Source organism: Dendrobates tinctorius, unplaced genomic scaffold, assembly GCF_039654945.1.
Source record: "Dendrobates tinctorius isolate UK_male_01 unplaced genomic scaffold, ASM3965494v1 ptg000173l, whole genome shotgun sequence".
In the NCBI taxonomy this organism is placed as follows: Eukaryota; Metazoa; Chordata; class Amphibia; order Anura; family Dendrobatidae; genus Dendrobates; species Dendrobates tinctorius.
The window spans coordinates 724104-747076 of record NW_027361840.1 but is presented as its reverse complement, the minus strand read 5'-3'; the positions used below and the strand labels follow the sequence as shown (position 1 = coordinate 747076).

General features: G+C 43.8%; 1 long non-coding RNA gene across 1 annotated transcript; it reads left to right on the top strand.

Annotated features, from left to right (window-relative positions):
• Nucleotides 1-2023: 2023 nt before the first annotated feature.
• LOC141053942 (uncharacterized) lies at nucleotides 2024-21621 on the top strand. The gene is made up of 5 exons (XR_012221284.1): nucleotides 2024-2555; nucleotides 2751-3892; nucleotides 6330-6623; nucleotides 19155-19300; nucleotides 21462-21621. It is a non-coding gene; the product is annotated as an uncharacterized lncRNA (long non-coding RNA).
• Nucleotides 21622-22973: the final 1352 nt, after the last annotated feature.

Genomic DNA, 22973 nt, shown 5'->3' with positions numbered 1-22973 from the left:
TGGTTGGTTTTCAACACTGTCTGCTAAATCTAGTGTCTTGCCATTCACATTTTCTACTGAAACCTCTTGTCGGGTCAGATCTGTTGGTGACTCATTCTGTGATGGAATTATCTGAATTGTCTACCGGTTGTAATGATGCATATTACTAAATACAGTTTGGTGCAAGCACATGGACTTTCTATATAATTCTGTAAGACTAGTAATGATGTGTATCAGTTGCTGTTTGCTGTATAGTTACACGTCTGCTGACTCTTCTCTCCACATTCTCACCGCTCTTGTATCTGTGGATTGGATGCCTCCTTTGTTGGTCAGTGCTAGCTGGCAGGGAGTAATGGCTGACACCGGGGATAGATTTCTCAGCTGCTTGCTAAGTGGAGTAGTCTCTGGATTCACAGATTTGTGACATCTGCTCTTTACTAGACCAAGCGTCTCGTCCTTCGTGTTTTCTGAAATCTCTCGTGTCTACAGAAAATCTGTGACTGAATCATTCTGGGGTGTAATTATGAGCAATAAAATGTTTTAAAACTTTTACAATATTGTCTCTGTCCTTCCTTACAAACACAAACTTGTATATAACACGGGGTGAAAAGTGAGATATCAAACTCCAATAGAGGGAGCAATCCGCTGTGCTCAGTGGTAAATGTGCTCCAAGTAGCTAATGATTTGTTTCAGCCTCTCTGGCGATTGAGGAGTCTGCTCATCTGATTTATCCCTGCCTGGCAAGCTGGATCTGACTAAAGCTCTGTGCACACAGTGCAGATTCTGCTGCGGATCCGCAGCGGATTTGGCCCTGCAGATCCGCAGCAGAACTGCATGTGATGTACAGTACCATTGTAGCCTATGTAAAACAAAATCTGCAGTTCACATGCTGCATTTTTTTCCGCGCAGATTTGGTGCGGAATGAAAAAAGCAGCATGTCACTTCTTTTGTGCGGTTTTGCTGCAGTTTTCCGCCTTCTCCATTCTAGAAATCTACAGGTGGAAAACCGCACAAAAAATGCACTAAACCTGCAGGAAAAATGCAGGCCATTTGACCTGTGGATTTAGTGAATTCTGCACAGAAAATTCCAAAGCAGAATACGCACCGTGTGCACAGGGCCTAACAAAATCTTTTAAATTTTTCCATAAGGCGCTATCTTCTAGCCCTTATTGTCCTACATTATTGTATTGTGATACTGTTGATGCGAGTGTTCGGTGATTTGCTTCGAGTATCTGATGATTTATTCCCGGCTGAGTTTGACAATAAAATCTTTTAAACTGAGCTGTGTCTGATTAGTGCTATCAAATAAGAGTAAAAACTGTCTGTGGGCCACATATGAGATACATGTGTTAGTGATTAAGGGTCCCGTTACATATAGCGACGCTCCAGCGATCCCGACAACGATACGACCCGGTCAGGATCGCTGGTGCGTCGCTAGTAAGCTGCCAAACAGGCCGATCTACTCAGCGACGCAGCAACAATACGGCGATCTGTGTAATGACCTCGACGGTCGTTGGGACCTTGTCACACAGCAGCGATTCTGATGAAGAGAGAGCAAAATCACACCTGCGTCGCTGAGTTCTGAGTCGCCAACGAGGTCGCTCGTCATTTTTATAGTGTCAAACACAGCGATGTGCGCTGGGCAGCGGGACATCAACGATGAAAAAAATGGCCCAGGACATTCCAGCACGATAAGCGATATCGCATCGGGGTGCCGGTCGCCGCTATGTGTCACACTTGGCGAGATCGCTGTTGCGTCACAAAACCTGTGACATGTCAGCAATCTCGCTAACGATCTCGCTCTGTGTAACGGGGCCTTAAGTCGGGAATTGGCTACTCAACTCCAAATTGGACAGCTCGCCTGTGAAACACATTTTGTCCTATGTGATAATCGGACGATCAAATAAGAGTAAAAACTCGCTGGGAATATAAAACTCGTATAACATGAGAATCACTATCAAATAAAAGTAAATTCTCTGACAACAACATCAAACTTCTATAAAATTCATATAAAATGATGAACAAGATACAACAGATGCCCTGATAGGGGAGGCGTGAGGTTACACACTTTGATAGGGGAGGCACCTGCCAAATTGAGTTTGACGAGTAATAGGAATTCTCTACCACTATTCCATCTTGAAGAAAACGCTCACTCTCAGACCCCTCATCACAGCTGAAAGGTCTAAGAATCTATCTGATCTCCTTGTTAAGAGCCATTATTCTCCTGAAGAATCCCCCAAACTAATTTCTTTGGTGAAACTCAAGATTTCTTTCCCTGTAAACGATGTATAGTCTGTGCTAACACTGTCGCGGGGAAGGAATTTCATACCTCGGACGATACTAAAGCACTTACCATGCACGTCCCAAGGGTGAATTACTGTGCCAGCTGCCCCCGTAATAAGACATATATAGGGATGACAGCCAGGGAACTTTGCATAAAAATTCGCAAACACGTGCGAGACATAGAAAAATCTAAAGACGCCAAAGACGATGAACAACCAAAGACCTTTCCCAGACATTGCAAAGCACTCCACAACTCTGATGCAAGGGGTCTCCGAATTATGGCCATCGATCAGGTATCGCTGGGTGTAAGATTTGTTTAAGACAATGTCCCAGGTGGAGAGTCGATGGATTGTTAGGCTCAACACCTTGATTCCGGAGGGACTGAATGTTAACCACGATTCCGGGTCCTCTTTTACGTTATGGGTAGATGTTTTCATGTATAATGTTAGTATATGTTATTTGTGGTTCTAACTTTAATCTCTTTCTAGATGTATGCACTACATTCCATTGACTGGCCTATACTCTACACTGGATGTTCGAGGATTGGGACTACTTTATTGGCCTGCTGGGACCAGGATTCCTTGGGATTTCTCATTGTGTGCGGTGATTCCGGGGGCAGGACTTTCTGGGATTTTTTACTGTGTTCCTGATAAATCAAATAGGATCATATCAGTGGGATCCCTGGAATGGACATTGAGCTATGGTTTAACCCTGAGTACATAATTCAACCTACCCTAATTTTTATTGGTTTTTGTAGTAATCATTATGTGTAATATTATGTGTGTATTGCTATACTGGGCCATACTGTGTCTATTGTTATTCACATGCTTCATCGTTACTTTTAATTGAGCCATATTTATGGCTTGTGTACACTAATTATTTGCAGTTTATTTTATTCCAGCACCATTTCACTTTCCCTGCACTTCCTATTGAATTCTACCAGGTCACATTTAGGATTATATTCACACTCACTTTCATTCCCCACATTCCTTCACCCTTTCTCATTATATTATTCTGGTAGGCTTTAACCCTTCCTTTTTTCCTGTTTTTTTACTATTTATTTTCTTTACATACCCGCAGTCACCTCATTCACTTACTTGGACTAAAATGCCCTTCTATATTTTCATGCCACGATTTAGGGGCACTTCCAACATATGGTTAATTTCCATATATGCCAATATGAATGAGATCCCATTTCCATATAGAACTCACCATTACCTTTGATCTTATATCGCCTCCACCTTCCGGCTTTCTCTTGATCTTTGCTGCCTTGCTCTATATATAGATACATGGCCCTTTTTTCTCCTTCACTTGCTGTCTGGTCTTGTGCACATGCCCGGGCCCAACCTCACATGGACCTTCCCGATGCGTTGCAGTGTGTTCGTTAGCGATCCCTGCGGTGGATGGCTTGCGTCCCACGAGCACAGGAGGAAGTGCCCCCACGTGGTGCGGTCATGCTTGCATATGTGCATTCTACAGACCACATGTCAATAAATAGTGGACACACGTGATTGGTCCACCATCTGTACATATACTAGCTCCCGCATGGCTTTAGACCAAGCCTCCTGATGAAGACATGGCGAAACGCGCGTAGGGTCAGCAGGTTGGGGTCTGTTCCCCTATAAACTATGTAAGTATCAGCTGAACATTTGCACTTTGTCACTTTTACTTTGCGCAGCACTTTAGTTTCCTTTTGACACTTACATCTAACTTACTCTCCACCTCACATGAGGATGTCACATGTTACTATGGACGTTAGGAGCAAACGTTAGACTCCTGTGGATCTAAATGTGCTTACATCTCAGTGTTTACTTTTGTTGCTTTGCATTTGCACAGCTAATAACCCTTGATGAATTTTGCTCTCCTTTACATTATTTATATGTGTGCAATCTCTTGCTGAGCACATGCTCTGTACTTATTTTAGGGACATATATTTATTAGTCATTTTGCATCTCCAGGCTATGCTTTTATATTACTACCCCCATGAATTGTCCTGCTTTAGTACTGCTACTCTGTCCAATAATTTTTTATATGTATTTATATTAATAAACTTTGTTTTATAGTGAAATATACTCTCTGACCCTCCAATCGCTTTATTACGCTGAGTTAGGTCTCTTGTGTTCATAATTTTGTTTCGGTTCTATCCTATTACTTATCCTTGTGATACCTGTTTTGGAAACCCCTTTGTTTAAACATCAAACACCAAGCCTATTCCCCCTTCTAACATGACATCGCTTTTTCCCACTCATGTTTTATTTACCCTTCCCATCTTGTAACCTGCTGTTTCTCAACCTTAAGGCCCCGTCACACATAACGACTCACCAGCGATCCCGACAATGATATCAACGTGTCAGGATCGCTGGTGTGTTGCTACATGATCGCTGGTGAGCTGTCAGACAGGCGGCTTCACCAGCGATCAGCACAGTGACGCCGAGCGCGCGGCGTTGCTGTGTTCATTAGTTACCAGCGCGCTGATGCAGGGAACTGGTAACTAATGTACACATTGGGTATCCAAGGGACATGCATCCCTTGGATACCCGATGTGTACGTTAGTTACCAGCTGATCGCTTGTCTCCCGCCTGTCACACGCAGCGATGCGTGCTGGCCAGCGGGAGACCAGCGGCCAAAGAAAAGTCCAGGGCTTTCCTGCAGCGATCAGCGATAGCGGCGGGGGGTGCCGGTCACTGATCGCTGTCACACACAGTGATCTCGCTGGTGAGATCGCTATGTGTGACGGGGCCCTTAGTCCCACAGCTGTCAGTCACCTATCACTAAACAAACAATCAATCACTATTTATTCTCTTAGATGGTGTGCCTGAACAACATTGTTATAACTAACGATTTTTAACCCCTTAATGACCACCAATACGTCTTTTAACTGACCTGACATATAAGAGGCTAGCCTCCCCATACGACAATCCAGCAGCTGTCGCTGGACACTATAGCTGACTACTTGCTGCATCAGTCACGATCAGGGTTGTCACGTCCATGTGTGTTTAACCCCCTTAGATGCTGCTGTCAATAATGACTATATCATATAAATGGTTAACAGAGTGTGGGGGCTTACTCTTTATCCCCATCAGCACTCTGAGATCATGATTCTGTGGTCCTGATGTTTGCTTTGGCAATCAACGAGCAAATAGCGGCCTTAGAGTCTGCCGGCTGTAACGGCCTGTTCAGAAGTTACCGACGTTTAGGTGGTAAAAATACACGCTTTCTTTCCTGTAATGTCACTTTGCTTTAATTCCTGAAAAGCACCTGAAGAGTTAATAAACTACCTGACAGCAGTTTTCACTATGTCAGGGGGTGCTGTTTTTAAAACGGTATCACTTTTGGGGGTTTTCCATTATATAGGACCCCTAAAGGCACTTCAAACCTGGATAGGTCCCAGTATTTGGACAATCTACTTCGATGCTGGAAGATCCATTTCACACAGGACAGGATCCGATCTAGTTAATTGACAAGTTCATTTTCATCAGCAGCAGCGGAGGAGCGGCCTCTCTGCACCGTGACACTGAGAAAATGGCGCCAGCAAAACAACATGTCTGCTTGCTTTTATATGGCCGGGGACATGTCCAGGTGGCCAGGAGTATATTCCTGTGCAGGTCACTCATCATTTACTGACGGTATTATGGATGTACTTATTTCTCAGATACTTCTACTCCTTGGTCGTTTGTGATGTGGATACACTGACACCTGGTGGTGTCGGCTGCACTTGCACTTTATTTTGGATTTCTTATACGCACGGTTGTTTCACATGTGTTTTTGTGACATATTTATATACTGCATGCACTTTATATGTAGGATTTTTCCTTTTTGACATTTGTGCACTTTATATTGGATGTTTTTTCTTACGATGTATGACACATTTTTTTCACTTTTATATATCATATAATTTTTGTTTTTATCCACATCATTCTTGATATGTATACCGGATATGTGCGCTCTGCTTTTGCATACAGATACTTGATTTTTAATATATCTGACATTTAGATTATTTTAATCTGTGACAATAAAGAAAGATTTTAGATGGACCATAGATCGTTTTTTTTCTTTTGCTTCTTCAGAGTCCAGTTGATATAGGCGAGGACAGTGGCCAACAGTGAACAGCTGAGAGCCTAAAGGCAGTTAAGATTTTGGGAGCTCTCCACTGAGAAGATTAACCCCTGCACTGCCGGAAGAAACCTGCACCGTTTATGAAGATGAAGTGCTTCTAGTCAGTGCAGGAATAGCAGAAATCAGACAGCGCGGTCTTCTGGCGCCTCTCTGTCGTGGCAACTCCGTGACAATAAGAATCTTGAACCAGGAGGAACAGTTGCAAGTGGAGGAGAAAGCGGACGATGGGGGTATAGGTAAATGAGGTAGGACATCATGGTGGCTCAATCGTTAGCACTTCAGCTTTGCAGCGCTGGAGTCCTGGGTTCAAATCCAATGAAAGAAAAACATCTGTAAGGAGTTTATGTTCATCCCCTGTTTGCGAGGGTTCCCTCTGCGTCCTCCGGTTTCCTTCCACACTCCAAAGACATACTGATAGGGAATTAGATTGTGAACCCCAATGGAGACAGTGATGATAATGTCTGTAAAGCGCTGTGGAATGATAGCACCATATAAGTGAGTAAAATAAATAAAGAGTCAAGGGAAGAGTAAAGGCCCCGTCACACTAAGCGAGATCGCTAGCGATATCGCTATGTGTGATACTTACCTTTGACCGGCTCCCCCACTGGTTATCGCTGATCGCGCGAGAACATCCTGGGTTGTTTCTCGTCGGCTGCTTCCTGCTGGCGCCAACGAGCGACGCGTGGATGCAGGCGGGAGGGCGTCTTCATCGCCGCGTCTGACAGGTAAGTACCGACCACTGCTATGTCACTGTGAGATCTGCTTGTTTGGCAGCTCACTAGCGACCACTTAGCGATGCACCAGCGATCCTGACCGGGTCATATCGTTGTCAGGATCGCTGGTACATCGCTAAGTGTGACGGGGCCTTAATTCATCACTTTTTAAATTATTTTTTATGTAACTCGCTTAAAACAACCTACAATGTAGAACCATGAGGCATAGGTCCAAGTGGAGGAAGAGGTAGACATGTTGGTATGGGTTGATGAGGCAAGGGGGGACTAATCCAATGTAAGTCACTTAAAACAACCTACAATTTACAAAACTAAAACTAGCTATCTAGAACCATGAGGCATAGGTGTAAGTGGTGGAAGAGGTGGACTTCTCGGTATCGGTGGAAGAGGCAAGGGAGAAGTAATCCAACACTTTTTTTGGGAGGTGAAGTGACTTCATAGAACATAGAATGAACTCAAAATAAAATATCATGCCACAACCAGCGGACGGAGGTCCAACTGGAGGTGGACATGGCGGTGTAGGTTCTTTTTTTTGGGAGGAGCCCCCAAATTAAACAAATGGCAAATAGAGTGAAAGACTGGCTGGGTGCAGCTGTTATAGTTGTCTAGTCATCCAAAGGTATGGATAAGTCCTGTTGGATGCATGCCTTATTCTTTTTAAGGAATGTTAGTATCCCCACGTTGGCTGTGGACAGGCGCATGCGCCTGTCTGTGATCACACCTCCTGCTGTGCTAATCACACATTCCGACAGTATACTTGCCGCCGGGCAGGCCAACATCTCCAAGGCATAAAGGGCAAGCCCAGGCCATGTGTCAAATTTGGAGACCTGGAAGTTAAATGGGGCAGACCCATCTGTCTGTGGAGACATGTGGACAGGTACTCTTCCACTGTTATTTTATTGCTGCCTCCTGCTAATATGGACCGTATCAAAATGTGGTGCCGGATCTCGTGGCGTGCTTATGAAGTTTTGCCACATTTCAACCATGCTAACCCTGCCTTGCAAGGTGCTATATTAAACAGAGAAAAAAAAGGGAGTACAAGTCCAATAACATAAAAATAATAAGCAAAGTTTATTAAACATGTAGTACTGACAGTTACATAAATGACAGAAGATGTATAAAGGATCAGATAAGTATCTGCTGCTTGTTAGTCCTAAGAATTGACAAAATAAAGTGCTTAATGCCTGTAACAAATATGGGCCATACTTGAGGGATATAAAGGTAAGGCTAGTTTCACACTTGCTTTTTTTTGCAGCGCGTTTTTCCCGCAAAAAAACGCATTAAAAAAACGCATACAAATGCATACAAACGCTGCGTTTTTTTCAAGCATTTTAATGCGCATGCAGGAAAAAAACGCAGCGTTTTTGCGCGTTTGTATGTGTTTTTTGTGCGTTTGCGTTTTTTTACAGATTTTGGAAAAACCCCACAAAAAAGAAAAAACAACCATTCAACAACACACAAGACCAATGGGACTTCATTGTGGGTGTGGTATGTTAATATATATAGACCCTGTCTACAGTATTCTTCACATTTGCTTGATTCTTCTCGTGACCATGGATCTGCGCTGGAAGAGTTTTCACTTCAACTTGGATTTGGACATCGCGATGGCTCAGGCATATGCAGTTGCTTGCCATGAACAAAGGAAGAGAGAGAGGCAGCGAAGACGGCGGCGTATGTGGATACATCCGATTGTTGAACTCCGGGAGAGCCGTGGGGCATACCACACCCTCTACAGCGAGCTACGTGCAAACCCGGAGAAATTTACTGATTATATCCGGATGTCCCACGAAAGTTTCATGGATTTGCTTGCTCGTGTCCAACAATCCATCCGGAGACAGGACACACAGCTCCGTCGTGCGATTCCTCCTGAGGAACGGCTACTGGTGACATTACGGTATGTTTTAAAAACAAAGGGGTGTGGTCTGATGTTTTTTTTTGTAAATTTAGTATTCAAAACCTTGGGTAATTAGTTTTCGTGAATGTACTAATATTTTATTTTATAGTTTTTAAAAATAATATACATAAATATTAATTTTACTTCTTTGTCTGTTCACAGATTCCTGGCGACTGGAGAAACCCTATCTTCACTACACTTCCAGTACCGTATTGGAATCTCTACCTTGTCTGGAATTGTTGCTGACACCTGCCGGGCTCTCTGGAATGTTCTTTGCCCAGAATTTATGCCCCTGCCCACCGCTGAAAAGTGGATGGAAATTGCTGACAAATTCTGGACAGTATGCAATTTTCCCAACTGTTTGGGAGCTGTTGATGGGAAACACATACGGATCATCAAACCCCAAAGAACGGGATCTGAGTACTATAATTACAAAAAGTACTTTTCAATAGTACTCATTGCAATTGCGGATGCCGGATGTATGTTTGTAGCAGTGGACATTGGAGCATTTGGCCGTGGTAATGACTCGCAGGCTTTTAAAAACTCAGACATGGGCCGGAGGTTGTATGGCAACCAATTTAATTTCCCTATGCCACGGCCTCTTCCTCACACCGAAGCTCCGCCACTGCCCTTAGTAATGGTTGGCGATGAGGCTTTTCAAATGTGCGGAAACTTACTGAAACCCTACTCCAGCCGGGACTTGGACCACACCAAAAAAATATTTAATTACAGGCTGACCAGGGCCAGAAGAACTGTCGAGTGTGCTTTTGGGATTCTTGTTTCCAGATGGCGAATTCTGGGCACGGCCATTAATCTTAAACTTGAAACAGTCGATGAGGTGGTGAAGGCCTGTGTGGTTCTACATAACTTTGTGATGGCTAAAGAGCACCCGACCTTTGAACTGGACGATGATGCTCCTAACCCATTGCCTGAATTCACTCAGCACACTCTCAGGTCATCCGTTGAAGTTGGCCAAATGAGGGACAAATTTGCGGCCTACTTTATTTCTGATGTAGGACGGGTGCACTGGCAAGATGAAATGGTGTAATGTTGTTGTTTATGGTAATAAAAATCCTTATTTGATACCATTACTGAGTGCACTATATTTTTTAAAATCCAATTAATTAAAAAACTTCCCATGTATAACTGAATTTTTTTATGTTCACACACCTGGGCAGGTAAATACACATATGAGTTAAAATGCAGCATTGCTAGTCTGCGTGAAATATATTGGAATGAGCAAAGCTGCAGGCCATGAATCAGGAAACCATTTTTTTTCAAGAGAAAATTGTGCAACTAGTTTAAAACAAAGTATGTGATTTTCTCAAAACACAACCCTCAAAACCCAACCCCAATGAAAGTCCATGGGGAATACAAGTCAGCATTGAGTGGATGAATGTAATCTGCTCATGTAATCTGCTCCATTACAAGTTATTACACTAGGCCTTGGAATGACTATACTAGGCCGTGGTATTTCAAATATGAGTATATTAGGCCTTGTGCCTACTAGTATATTCATATTTGAAATACCACGGCCTAGTATAGTCATAACAAGGCCTACTCGATTTTGGCCAAATAGTATCTTGTTTCACAAAAAACAAACGGGTGAAACTTGACAACAGTTTGAAAATAGATTCTAGTTGGTAAAACTAGAGTTATTACACTAGGCCTTGGAATGACTATACTAGGCCGTGGTATTTCAAATATGAGTATAGTAGGCCTTGGGGCTAGTAGTATAGTAATATGTGAAAAACCACGGCCTAGTATAGTCATACCAAGGCCTACTGTAATAACTCGATTTTTAACAACTAGCATCTTGTTTCACAAAAAACAAACTGGTGAAACTAGAAAGAAACTTATTTTTTAGACAAGTTTCAACAGTTTGTTTTTCATGAAACCAGATTCTAGTTGGTAAAACTAGAGTTATTACACTAGGCCTTGGAATGACTATACTAGTCCATGTTATTTCACATATGACTATACTAGCCCTTGGGTTGGTTTTTAACATGTATTTACCCATCAGTGTGTGTGAGCGGCGCAAACAACATTAATGAAACTTATTAATGGTGAACCACAAATGTAAATTTATTTTTTATCACAAAAATAAAACTAAAAATTATTTTTTACGGCGTTTGGGGGCAGATGGTTTCAATTTGGGGGTGTGCAGGGAATATGCAACACTTGCAGTTGAAGACGGTGTTTGAGGGGAAGGGGCAACAAAACTTGTGGGGGAAGGTACTCCAGTTAAGGGAATTAAACTAGGAACACTTGTAGGAGAGGAAATCTGTTCAGGTACATTAGTTGTAATGGCATGTCACCGTAGGCTTGTGTGCCTGGACCGACTTTGGCCCAATGCCCGCCTTGATTGATTTCGCCTTGAACTAGGGGCAAAGATGGAATGTAGGTCCCCCGTCTGCTGGTATGGCTGCTGCTGCAGAGGTGGCGGCTGCTGCTGCAGAGGTGGCGGCTGCTGCTGAGGTGGCGGCTGCTGCTGAGGTGGCGGCTGCTGCTGAGGTGGCTGCTGCTGCTGAGGTGGTTGCTGCTGCTGCTGAGGTGGCGGCTGCTGCTGAGGTGGCTGCTGCTGAGGTGGCTGCTGCTGCTGAGGTGGCTGCTGCTGCTGAGGTGGCTGCTGCTGCTCTTCGTTGTCAGTGCTCGTCCTTGCAGGAGGACTGGTGGCGGCAGTGATGGTCCAGGTTTGCAGAGTGGTGGTGGCAGGGCTACTACATGTTGTTGTAGCGGCAGGGCTGTTCCATGTTTGCCTAGTGGTGGCTGAGCTCCACGCATGCATGGGATTGGCGGTGGTGCTCCAGACAGGAGCAGCGCTTGCCATGGTGGTGTCGGTGAAGTGACCAGCTGCACTCAGACTTGTGTTGGTGTAACGGTGGGTGTCCTGGCTTTGAATAGAGGTGTCCGTGCAGTGGTATGCAGCACAAGTCGGTAGTGAGGTGAAGCGAGTCAATGGTGGCACAGGTGGAAAGGACACCACTGACTGCTGACCGTACCGATTATGCTGCATAGCCTGCAAAAAAGCATTGTTGCAGGCCTGCAGCACATTCAGCTGTTGATCAGGACTAAGGTGTTCCGCCATGCCCTTTTCAATCTTACTAAAAAAATGGTGTGCTGGTCTGTTGAGGTCGGCCTCCAGACGGTCAAGGCGCTGTTCTACAGAATTGAAGCGGTGTTCAAAGTGGTTAAAACCACGTTCCATGAGTGCAAAACCGCTTTCAACTCTGTCGGACAGTGACTTGAGGCTGGAATTAAATGTCTCGCTCAAATGCATAAACTCGGGCAAGACATTCCTGTCCAAGGCCCTCTGCCGCTGGCGGGTAGTGCCCGCATAACCAGTGGCAGAGACCTGGGACAGGGGAACACCTGATGGCCCAGCTTCCTGGTCACCAGCTGTGTGTGTGGTTGACCTGCAAGGTGCTTCCTGGCTGTCGGATGGCTGGGACGGGTCAGAGGACGTCCGAGGAAGGACCGCTCCAGGGCCAGGTTGCTGCTCCAGGTGCTGTGGAAGAAAGGAAAATCATTACTACCATGCCTTTACAAGAAGCATCAGCTGTGGATTAGAAAAACACAGATTAATAAAAATAGAAACCCAAAATGTATAATACTTACGATCTTGTGGCAAGGACCGGTCTTAGGAACTGCAACGCGTGATAGTGACGGTATCTAGTTCTGGTCCTTGACGCAGATCCACTGCGAACCTGGCCCTCAGCACGAACATCACTGTTGAAGCGGTCCTTGATCGAACGCCAACGTGTTCGGACTTTGTCCACTGTTGATAAAAAAAAACAGTGCCGTCAAGGACAACAGTCACTGCGGCACAATGTAGCAATACAATACTCAAAGCAGTCACTGTAGACCCCGATGACACTGTTGGGTTTCCTGCTAGAATACGCCTAGCACGAAACCCAACAGTGCCGTCAAGGACAACAGTCACTGCGGCACAATGTAGCAATACAATACTCAAAGCAGTCACTGTAGACCCCGATGACACTGTTGGGTTTCCTGCTAGAATACGCCTAGCACGAAACCCAACAGTGCCGTCAAGGACAACAGTCACTGCGGCACAATGTAGCAATACAATACTCAAAGCAGTCACTGTAGACCCCGATGACACTGTTGGGTTTCCTGCTAGAATACGCCTAGCACGAAACCCAACAGTGCCGTCAAGGACAACAGTCACTGCGGCACAATGTAGCAATACAATACTCAAAGCAGTCACTGTAGACCCCGATGACACTGTTGGGTTTCCTGCTAGAATACGCCTAGCACGAAACCCAACAGTGCCGTCAAGGACAACAGTCACTGCGGCACAATGTAGCAATACAATACTCAAAGCAGTCACTGTAGACCCCGATGACACTGTTGGGTTTCCTGCTAGAATACGCCTAGCACGAAACCCAACAGTGCCGTCAAGGACAACAGTCACTGCGGCACAATGTAGCAATACAATACTCAAAGCAGTCACTGTAGACCCTGATGACACTGTTGGGTTTCCTGCTAGAATACGCCTAGCACGAAACCCAACAGTGCCGTCAAGGACAACAGTCACTGCGGCACAATGTAGCAATACAATACTCAAAGCAGTCACTGTAGACCCCGATGACACTGTTGGGTTTCCTGCTAGAATACGCCTAGCACGAAACCCAACAGTGCCGTCAAGGACAACAGTCACTGCGGCACAATGTAGCAATACAATACTCAAAGCAGTCACTGTAGACCCCGATGACACTGTTGGGTTTCCTGCTAGAATACGCCTAGCATGAAACCCAACAGTGCCGTCAAGGACAACAGTCACTGCGGCACAATACAGAGCAGGGAAATACTCACTAAACGCCTTTTTGGAGGATGCTGTGGCGCTGTCCCAGCCATCCATCAACGCTGCGGCCACCTCATTCCATAGCCGCCGGGTCACCACATTGTCCTTGTACAGCCGGTCACGGCTGTCCCACAACAGCGAACGCTCCTGGACCAGGCTGATGAGCTGCTCATTATCCAGGTAGACGTCTTCATCCCGTTGTGGAACCTAGACAAAACACATTCATTAGAATAATCAAATTTAAATTGAATAAAAAGTTACAAAAAAAGAAACAAAAAAAAGAGTAAAAATAAAAGATAAAAAATAAAGAACATTACAAATCATTTGATACTTACATTCCGTATCACCACCGGGACTTGGCTTCGCTGCTCCTGCTCTTCGCCCTCACTAGTCCCGTCCGCAGATGATGATGACGATGTCTGAAAGTTGAAAAAAAACGTAAGAGATTTGGAGAAGCAGCAGATATACTTACCAGATGCACGAAAATAATCACCTCACGGTCTGCTTGCGCCAATTCCTGCCGCGATGGGGAATACTCGGATTCTGAAGACATACTGCATGTAAAAATAATAAAAATCATTAGTACATACATAATTTAAAAGGACAGGCATATAATGTAATATACTCACATTCTTCGCTGATATAATGGGTTCTTGGTTGACTGTCTGCTCTTCAATCTGTCAGTGTAGTAGTGGCAGAGTTTTGGCAGGCACCTCCTTTATATAGACTTTTTTTTTTTGACTTTAGAAGATTCTAACTAGGATAAAAAGTGGACACCACCCAAAAAACGCAGCGCTAAAAAATCGCATACCTGCGCATGCCAGTGCGCACGTATGCGCATCCATAGGCTATAATGGCCATTTTTAGCGCAAAACGTGCGCATACGTGCGCATGCGCTTTTTTCCAGGGCCAAAAAATGCAACATGCAGCGTCTGGAAAATACCAACGCACACCCCAAAAAAACGCAGCGCATGAAAATCACATACATGCGCTTACAAGCGCGCAGGTATGCGCACCCATGTTAAATATAGGGGAAAAATCGCATGCGCACGTATGCGTTTTTTTCCAGCGCTAAAAAACGCAAATGTGAAACCAGCCTAAGAGAGATCCTAACAGGTGCGCATCCTGAAAAAATCACTATCCCAAGCCATAGTGCTTACCCATATTGAACTCTGCCAAGGACCACAAGCAGCGCCGCCACCGACGCGCGTTTCGCTTCTTTTTCAAGGTGCCGTACTGTGTTGTGTAAGGGGCCGAGTTATATATCCTGTTACCAGGTGCTCCAATCAAGCGGCGCGTGTGTCCGGTGTTCTGCCCCGGAAGCTGCATCACCACCGGCGACAGCGCGGCGTCGTGTCTCAGACGACGTCACTGTGACGTCACTGACCCGCAGACGCCACTGATGCGCCTCAGCAATGCTCCATGGGCACACACCGCAGACATGCGCACTGGAGCCAACAATCTAGGTAATACATCCAAGAAAGGGAAATGGGTCCTAAATATAACAGATTGTACAAAGTGGATATATATATGAACGAATCCAAAAGATTAATGAATACTAGCTAATAACAACTATATCATTAATAATAGTGAAAATAAAAAATATATAATCCCTTACAATAGACATTAATGTTATTATACTATCAACTATGTATTCCTTTTATATATAAAGGAGAGATGGTGCATGTGAAATGCTTCAAAAAAGGTGCACACATAAATGTGATTATACTATCAACTATGTATTCCTTTTATATATAAAGGAGAGATGGTGCATGTGAAATGCTTCAAAAAAGTGCACACATAATACATGTGACATATATAAAATGATGCACCAACGTGAATACGCTTTACACCAGTATTCGACACGTGGATGGATTGAGGGCTTCCAGATTCTTCCTGGAAACGAGTAATTTAGATCCGGACATGCGTGAGTTGGTCTTGGACCTGTTGGAGTTCGTTCTTACCCACAACTTCTTTACCTTCAAGGACAGATATTTTCTACAGAGACAGGGCACCGCGATGGGGGCGGCCTGTGCGCCATCCTATGCTAATCTTTTCTTGGGTTATTGGGAGAGGGAGATTTTCTCGGATGGCGCACTGGCCGCTCCCCAGATTGCGGGATGGTTCAGATACATTGATGATGTTCTATTTATCTGGCAAGGCCCTGTCTCTGAGTTACATGACTTTGTGCGGGTTCTGAACCAGAACAGCTTCAATATCCATCTCACGTATGCTTTTCACCATCATCAAATTACATTTCTTGATGTTATGTTAAAAGTACAGGATGATGGTTTAATTCACACCGATCTATATAGAAAGGAGACTTCTGTGAATGCCCTTCTGCATGCATCCTCGTCACATCCGCATTCCACGATCAGGTCTATTCCAGTTGGACAATTTTTGCGTGCCAGGAGGATTTGCTCAACTGATGCCTTATTTGAGGCTCAGGCGGTGGACCTTGGGGAAAGATTTGCCCAAAGAGGCTACAGTGGTAAAAGCATTAGGAGAGGTTACTGACGGGCCTAAGGATCTTCTAGGGTTGATCTCTTGGGAAACAGGTGGAAAAAATCCAAACCTAAAATGGATGGAGAAGTAAGATTTATTTCAACATAGAATCATAAATGGGACCTGATGAGATCTATCTTGAACCGACATTGGGCGGTTCTGAGAACTGACCCAATTTTACGTGAGTGCCTTTCTGAAAGCCCCCTTTTTCTTTCAGGCTGGCACACCCAGGAATGGATTTTTTCCATGTGGTGTGTGCCTAGCATGTAGGAATCTTCGGAGAGCATTATCGTTCACTTCATCGGATGGCCGTCGTGAATTCAAAATTAGAGGTTACATCACGTGTAGTACCACATATGTTGTCTATTATGCAGTTTGCCCGTGTGGGCTAATATATGTTGGATTAACTACACGTGAACTACGCATTCGCATAAGAGAACATGTGAGAGATATAATGGCGGCACGTGAAGTGGAGGATATTAATGCTCTCAAACCTATTCCGAGACACTTTCGGTTGAAACATAAATGTGATCCGAGTGGACTCCAAGCTTGGGGTATTGACAGGATCCGTGCGGGAATAAGGGGGGGTGACACCAAACGTGTCTTAGCTCAAAGGGAATGCCGGTGGATCACAGTTCTTGATACCATCACACCGGCTGGACTCAATGAGCAGTTGAGTTTTAGCTCATATCTGTAATTTTTGTGTTGTGACATGGTTTTGTTTTTATTATATATGTTTGTATGTTCACTGTATTGGTTTGTTTCCCTTTAGTCATCTCTAATGGAACACCGTAATTTCTAGGACGTTTAGTGGGGAAGATCTGGAGGGACCTTTGGTGTTATATCCTGGCTCAAGAACATCATATCAAGTTAGGCTTATGGGACTATTTTTAATTAACAAGAAAAAGAAGAAAAAAGATGAATAATAAAAAGAAAAGAAGATAAATACTTTTATTCACGTTGGTGCATCATTTTATATATGTCACATGTATTATGTGTGCACCTTTTTTGAAGCATTTCACATGCACCATCTCTCCTTTATATATAAAAGGAATACATAGTTGATAGTATAATCACATTAATGTCTATTGTAAGGGATTATATATTTTTTATTTTCACTATTATTAATGATATAGTTGTTATTAGCTAGTATTCATTAATCTTTTTGATTCCTTCATATATATATCCACTTTGTACAATCTGTTATATTTAGGACCCATTTCCCTTTCTTGGATGTATTACCTAGATTGTTGGCTCCAGTGCGCATGTCTGCGGTGTGTGCCCATGGAGCATTGCTGAGGCGCATCAGTGGCGTCTGCGGGTCAGTGATGTCACAGTGACGTCGTCTGAGACGCGACGCCGCGCTGTCGCCGGTGGTGATGCAGCTTCCGGGGCAGAACACCGGACACACGCGCCGCTTGATTGGAGCACCTGGTAACAGGATATATAACTCGGCCCCTTACACAACACAGTACGGCACCTTGAAAAAGAAGCGAAACGCGCGTCGGTGGCGGCGCTGCTTGTGGTCCTTGGCAGAGTTCAATATGGGTAAGCACTATGGCTTGGGATAGTGATTTTTTCAGGATGCGCACCTGTTAGGATCTCTCTTACCTTTATATCCCTCAAGTATGGCCCATATTTGTTACAGGCATTAAGCACTTTATTTTGTCAATTCTTAGGACTAACAAGCAGCAGATACTTATCTGATCCTTTATATATCTTCTGTCATTTATGTAACTGTCAGTACTACATGTTTAATAAACTTTGCTTATTATTTTTATGTTATTGGACTTGTACTCCCCTTTTTTTCCTCTGTTTAATATGTTATGCTGGAGTGTCCATTTCCCATTGAGACGGCACTACATAGTGGGCGACTCTACTGGGATATACATTTGGTTCCGTATGGTTTTGTTTTATATGCTTGCTATCTGTGTTTTCACAGTTACCAATAAGGAACACATGGATTTCCGTGAACGCGAGAAAGCGTGGCAGACTGAACTTGATAAAGTTTTTAATGAAGGATCTGGTATCAATACGGATTGTAAATTTGGTGACACTAGTACATTGATTATTAAATATAAAGAGCTACTCAATAAACGTACACGGTTATGGTGGAATAAGGCATTCATGGATAAGTACCTAATCTGTGGCCTCATACCAAGAGGCTTACGGATACAAGTGTTCCCATCCTTTAATATTAATGACAGTGAGTTTGTCAACCAGTGGGAGGATGCTGCTTCCACATGTTCAAGGAAATATATGGAATTACTGTCTAAATATAATGAAAAACAACTAAATGAATTAGATGTAGAAATTGGATCTATACAGGATGAGGTGAATAAAAACCTTACTGGTGAGATGGCAGCCAAGGTGAAATTGGAGGTGGAGACATTTTTAAAAAAATGTGAAACGGAGGTTGTTCAGAGAAAAACTAAAAAATATCAGCGTGACCTTACTGATCGACAACAGGATCGGATTTATAAATGGCGTTATCGCCAAATGAATGGTAATAATAATAAAAATCCCATAAGAGGAAGGTCCACCTCACTTTCATCGGTATCATCACTGGAAGAACCCATGAATACTTCAGATGGTGTACGGCCTTTGTGGGACAGGAGGGATCATGTGAGAGATAGATGTTAGAAGAATGGAAAAACCAACAAAAGAAAAATGGCTAATTCACCTAAGAGTGATAAAAAAGCTCGAACAAACACACTAGAGGTAATTAACCTCTCCTCACATGTGCTCTCTGATCTTCACAAAAGTGTATTACAACTTGGTTTATCGTTCTCTCCAGTAAATAATTTTGATTACTTTACAGCGGTAAAGGATCTCCACCTGTTTTCCCGAAAGATCATCCTTAGAAAATTACATTCACGCCCTCTGTCAGACCAAAGTTTATCGGTCTCAGAAGCTGAGGCAATACGTACTCTAGAAGAATTGGAGAGTGAGTCTCATGGAGATTCGGTAAGTGGATCTTTACCTCCTATTGCAGCCAGATGTACCACGTTTCCCCCTTTCTCACTTTGTCCCCAGGTCGAGATATTTACAAGGTTGGTGACTGAAGATCTTAAGACCATCACCAATTATGAAAAAAGCGATAATTTGACCCCACAACAAAGAGTGGCTTTATGTGAAATTGGAAGTTGGGATGACATTGTTATTAAATCGGCTGACAAGGGGGGAAACGTGGTTCTCTGGCCTGTAGATAAATATGAAAAAGAGGCCTTCAGACAATTGAGAAATAAAGAAAATTATTCTCAGTTGCCAAACAGTCCTCTTAAGATCTTTCAGAATGAATTACATAATATTCTTGAAATGGCATATGAAAGAGGTATTATAACTAAAAAAGTCTTGCAGGGCCTTTTGGTTCATACTCCGGTGATTCCCACTTTTTATCTTCTCCCCAAGGTCCATAAGGATCCTGTGCTTCCTCCTGGACGTCCCATTGTGTCTGGCATGGGGGGGCTATGCGATCCAGCCTGCAAATTCATTGAATACTATCTACATCCGCAGGTTGAGACGCTGCCCTCCTATGTCAGGGACACTAATGATGTCCTCAGGAGATTGGATGGCCTGTTTGTGGATGCGGATATGATTTTGGTTACAGCAGATGTCGAATCGCTTTACACCAGTATTCGACACGTGGATGGATTGAGGGCTTCCAGATTCTTCCTGGAAACGAGTAATTTAGATCCGGACATGCGTGAGTTGGTCTGGGAGCTGTTGGAGTTCGTTCTTACCCACAACTTCTTTACCTTCAAGGACAGATATTTTCTACAGAGACAGGGCACCGTGATGGGGGCGGCCTGTGCGCCATCCTATGCTAATCTTTTCTTGGGTTATTGGGAGAGGGAGATTTTCTCGGATGGCGCACTGGCCGCTCCCCAGATTGCGGGATGGTTCAGATACATTGATGATGTTCTATTTATCTGGCAAGGCCCTGTCTCTGAGTTACATGACTTTGTGGGGGTTCTGAACCAGAACAGCTTCAATATCCATCTCACGTATGCTTTTCACCATCATCAAATTACATTTCTTGATGTTATGTTAAAAGTACAGGATGATGGTTTAATTCACACCGATCTATATAGAAAGGAGACTTCTGTGAATGCCCTTCTGCATGCATCCTCGTCACATCCGCATTCCACGATCAGGTCTATTCCAGTTGGACAATTTTTGCGTGCCAGGAGGATTTGCTCAACTGATGCCTTATTTGAGGCTCAGGCGGTGGACCTTGGGGAAAGATTTGCCCAAAGAGGCTACAGTGGTAAAAGCATTAGGAGAGGTTACTGGCAGGCCAAAGGATCTTCTAGGGTTGATCTCTTGGGAAACAGGTGGAAAAAATCCAAACCTAAAATGGATGGAGAAGTAAGATTTATTTCAACATACAATCATAAATGGCACCTGATGAGATCTATCTTGAACCGACATTGGGCGGTTCTGAGAACTGACCCAATTTTACGTGAGTGCCTTTCTGAACGCCCCCTTATGACTGCGCGGAGGTGTAATACCCTCAAGAACATGCTAGTGAGGAGTCATTATACCACCAAAAGTATAGATTTCTTTCAGGCTGGCACACCCAGGAATGGATTTTTTCCATGTGGTGTGTGCCTAGCATGTAGGAATCTTCGGAGAGCATTATCGTTCACTTCATCGGATGGCCGTCGTGAATTCAAAATTAGAGGTTACATCACGTGTAGTACCACATATGTGGTCTATTATGCAGTTTGCCCGTGTGGGCTAATATATGTTGGATTAACTACACGTGAACTACGCGTTCGCATAAGAGAACATGTGAGAGATATAATGGAGGCACGTGAAGTGGAGGATATTAATGCTCTCAAACCTATTCCGAGACACTTTCGGTTGAAACATAAATGTGATCCGAGTGGACTCCAAGCTTGGGGTATTGACAGGATCCGTGCGGGAATAAGGGGGGGGTGACACCAAACGTGTCTTAGCTCAAAGGGAATGCCGGTGGATCACAGTTCTTGATACCATCACACCGGCTGGACTCAATGAGCAGTTGAGTTTTAGCTCATATCTGTAATTTTTGTGTTGTGATATGGTTTTGTTTTTATTATATATGTTTGTATGTTCACTGTATTGGTTTGTTTCCCTTCAGTCATCTTTAATGGAACACCGTAATTTCTAGGACGTTTAGTGGGGAAGATCTGGAGGGACCTTTGGTGTTATATCCTGGCTCAAGAACATCATATCAAGTTAGGCTTATGGGACTATTTTTAATTAACAAGAAAAAGAAGAAAAAAGATGAATAATAAAAAGAAAAGATGATAAATACTTTTATTCACGTTGGTGCATCATTTTATATATGTCACATGTATTATGTGTGCACCTTTTTTGAAGCATTTCACATGCACCATCTCTCCTTTATATATAAAAGGAATACATAGTTGATAGTATAATCACATTAATGTCTATTGTAAGGGATTATATATTTTTTATTTTCACTATTATTAATGATATAGTTGTTATTAGCTAGTATTCATTAATCTTTTGGATTCGTTCATATATATATCCACTTTGTACAATCTGTTATATTTAGGACCCATTTCCCTTTCTTGGATGTATTACCTAGATTGTTGGCTCCAGTGCGCATGTCTGCGGTGTGTGCCCATGGAGCATTGCTGAGGCGCATCAGTGGCGTCTGCGGGTCAGTGACGTCACAGTGACGTCGTCTGAGACGCGACGCCGCGCTGTCGCCGGTGGTGATGCAGCTTCCGGGGCAGAACACCGGACACACGCGCCGCTTGATTGGAGCACCTGGTAACAGGATATATAACTCGGCCCCTTACACAACACAGTACGGCACCTTGAAAAAGAAGCGAAACGCGCGTCGGTGGCGGCGCTGCTTGTGGTCCTTGGCAGAGTTCAATATGGGTAAGCACTATGGCTTGGGATAGTGATTTTTTCAGGATGCGCACCTGTTAGGATCTCTCTTACCTTTATATCCCTCAAGTATGGCCCATATTTGTTACAGGCATTAAGCACTTTATTTTGTCAATTCTTAGGACTAACAAGCAGCAGATACTTATCTGATCCTCTATATATCTTCTGTCATTTATGTAACTGTCAGTACTACATGTTTAATAAACTTTGCTTATTATTTTTATGTTATTGGACTTGTACTCCCCTTTTTTTCTCTGTTTAATATGTTATGCTGGAGTGTCCATTTCCCATTGAGACGGCACTACATAGTGGGCGACTCTACTGGGATATACATTTGGTTCCGTATGGTTTTGTTTTATATACTTGCAAGGTGCTAGCGGTGCCCCAGATGCGTCGGTGACTTCCTACCCCCCATTGCCTTGTTTTTCCACTGAGCCCCCGCTGTCAGGTGGGAAAACAATTAGTATTTTTTTCTACCAGTGTGTGCTTACTTTATTCACGCATTTTGTGATCCCTCTTCAGTGACGGAAGTAATGACAGTACACTGTCCTTGTAGCGGGGATCATTCAGGGTGGCCACCCAGTAATCTGCACTGGTAACAGGCCATTCCACAGACACTGCAGCATGTGTTGGCTCACGTGTGCCAGGCTGCCCAGAGACCACGACAAGCTGTCCTCGGTTGGAGGTACATTGTCTGGGTACTCTGTATCTCCCAGCCATGTTCCAG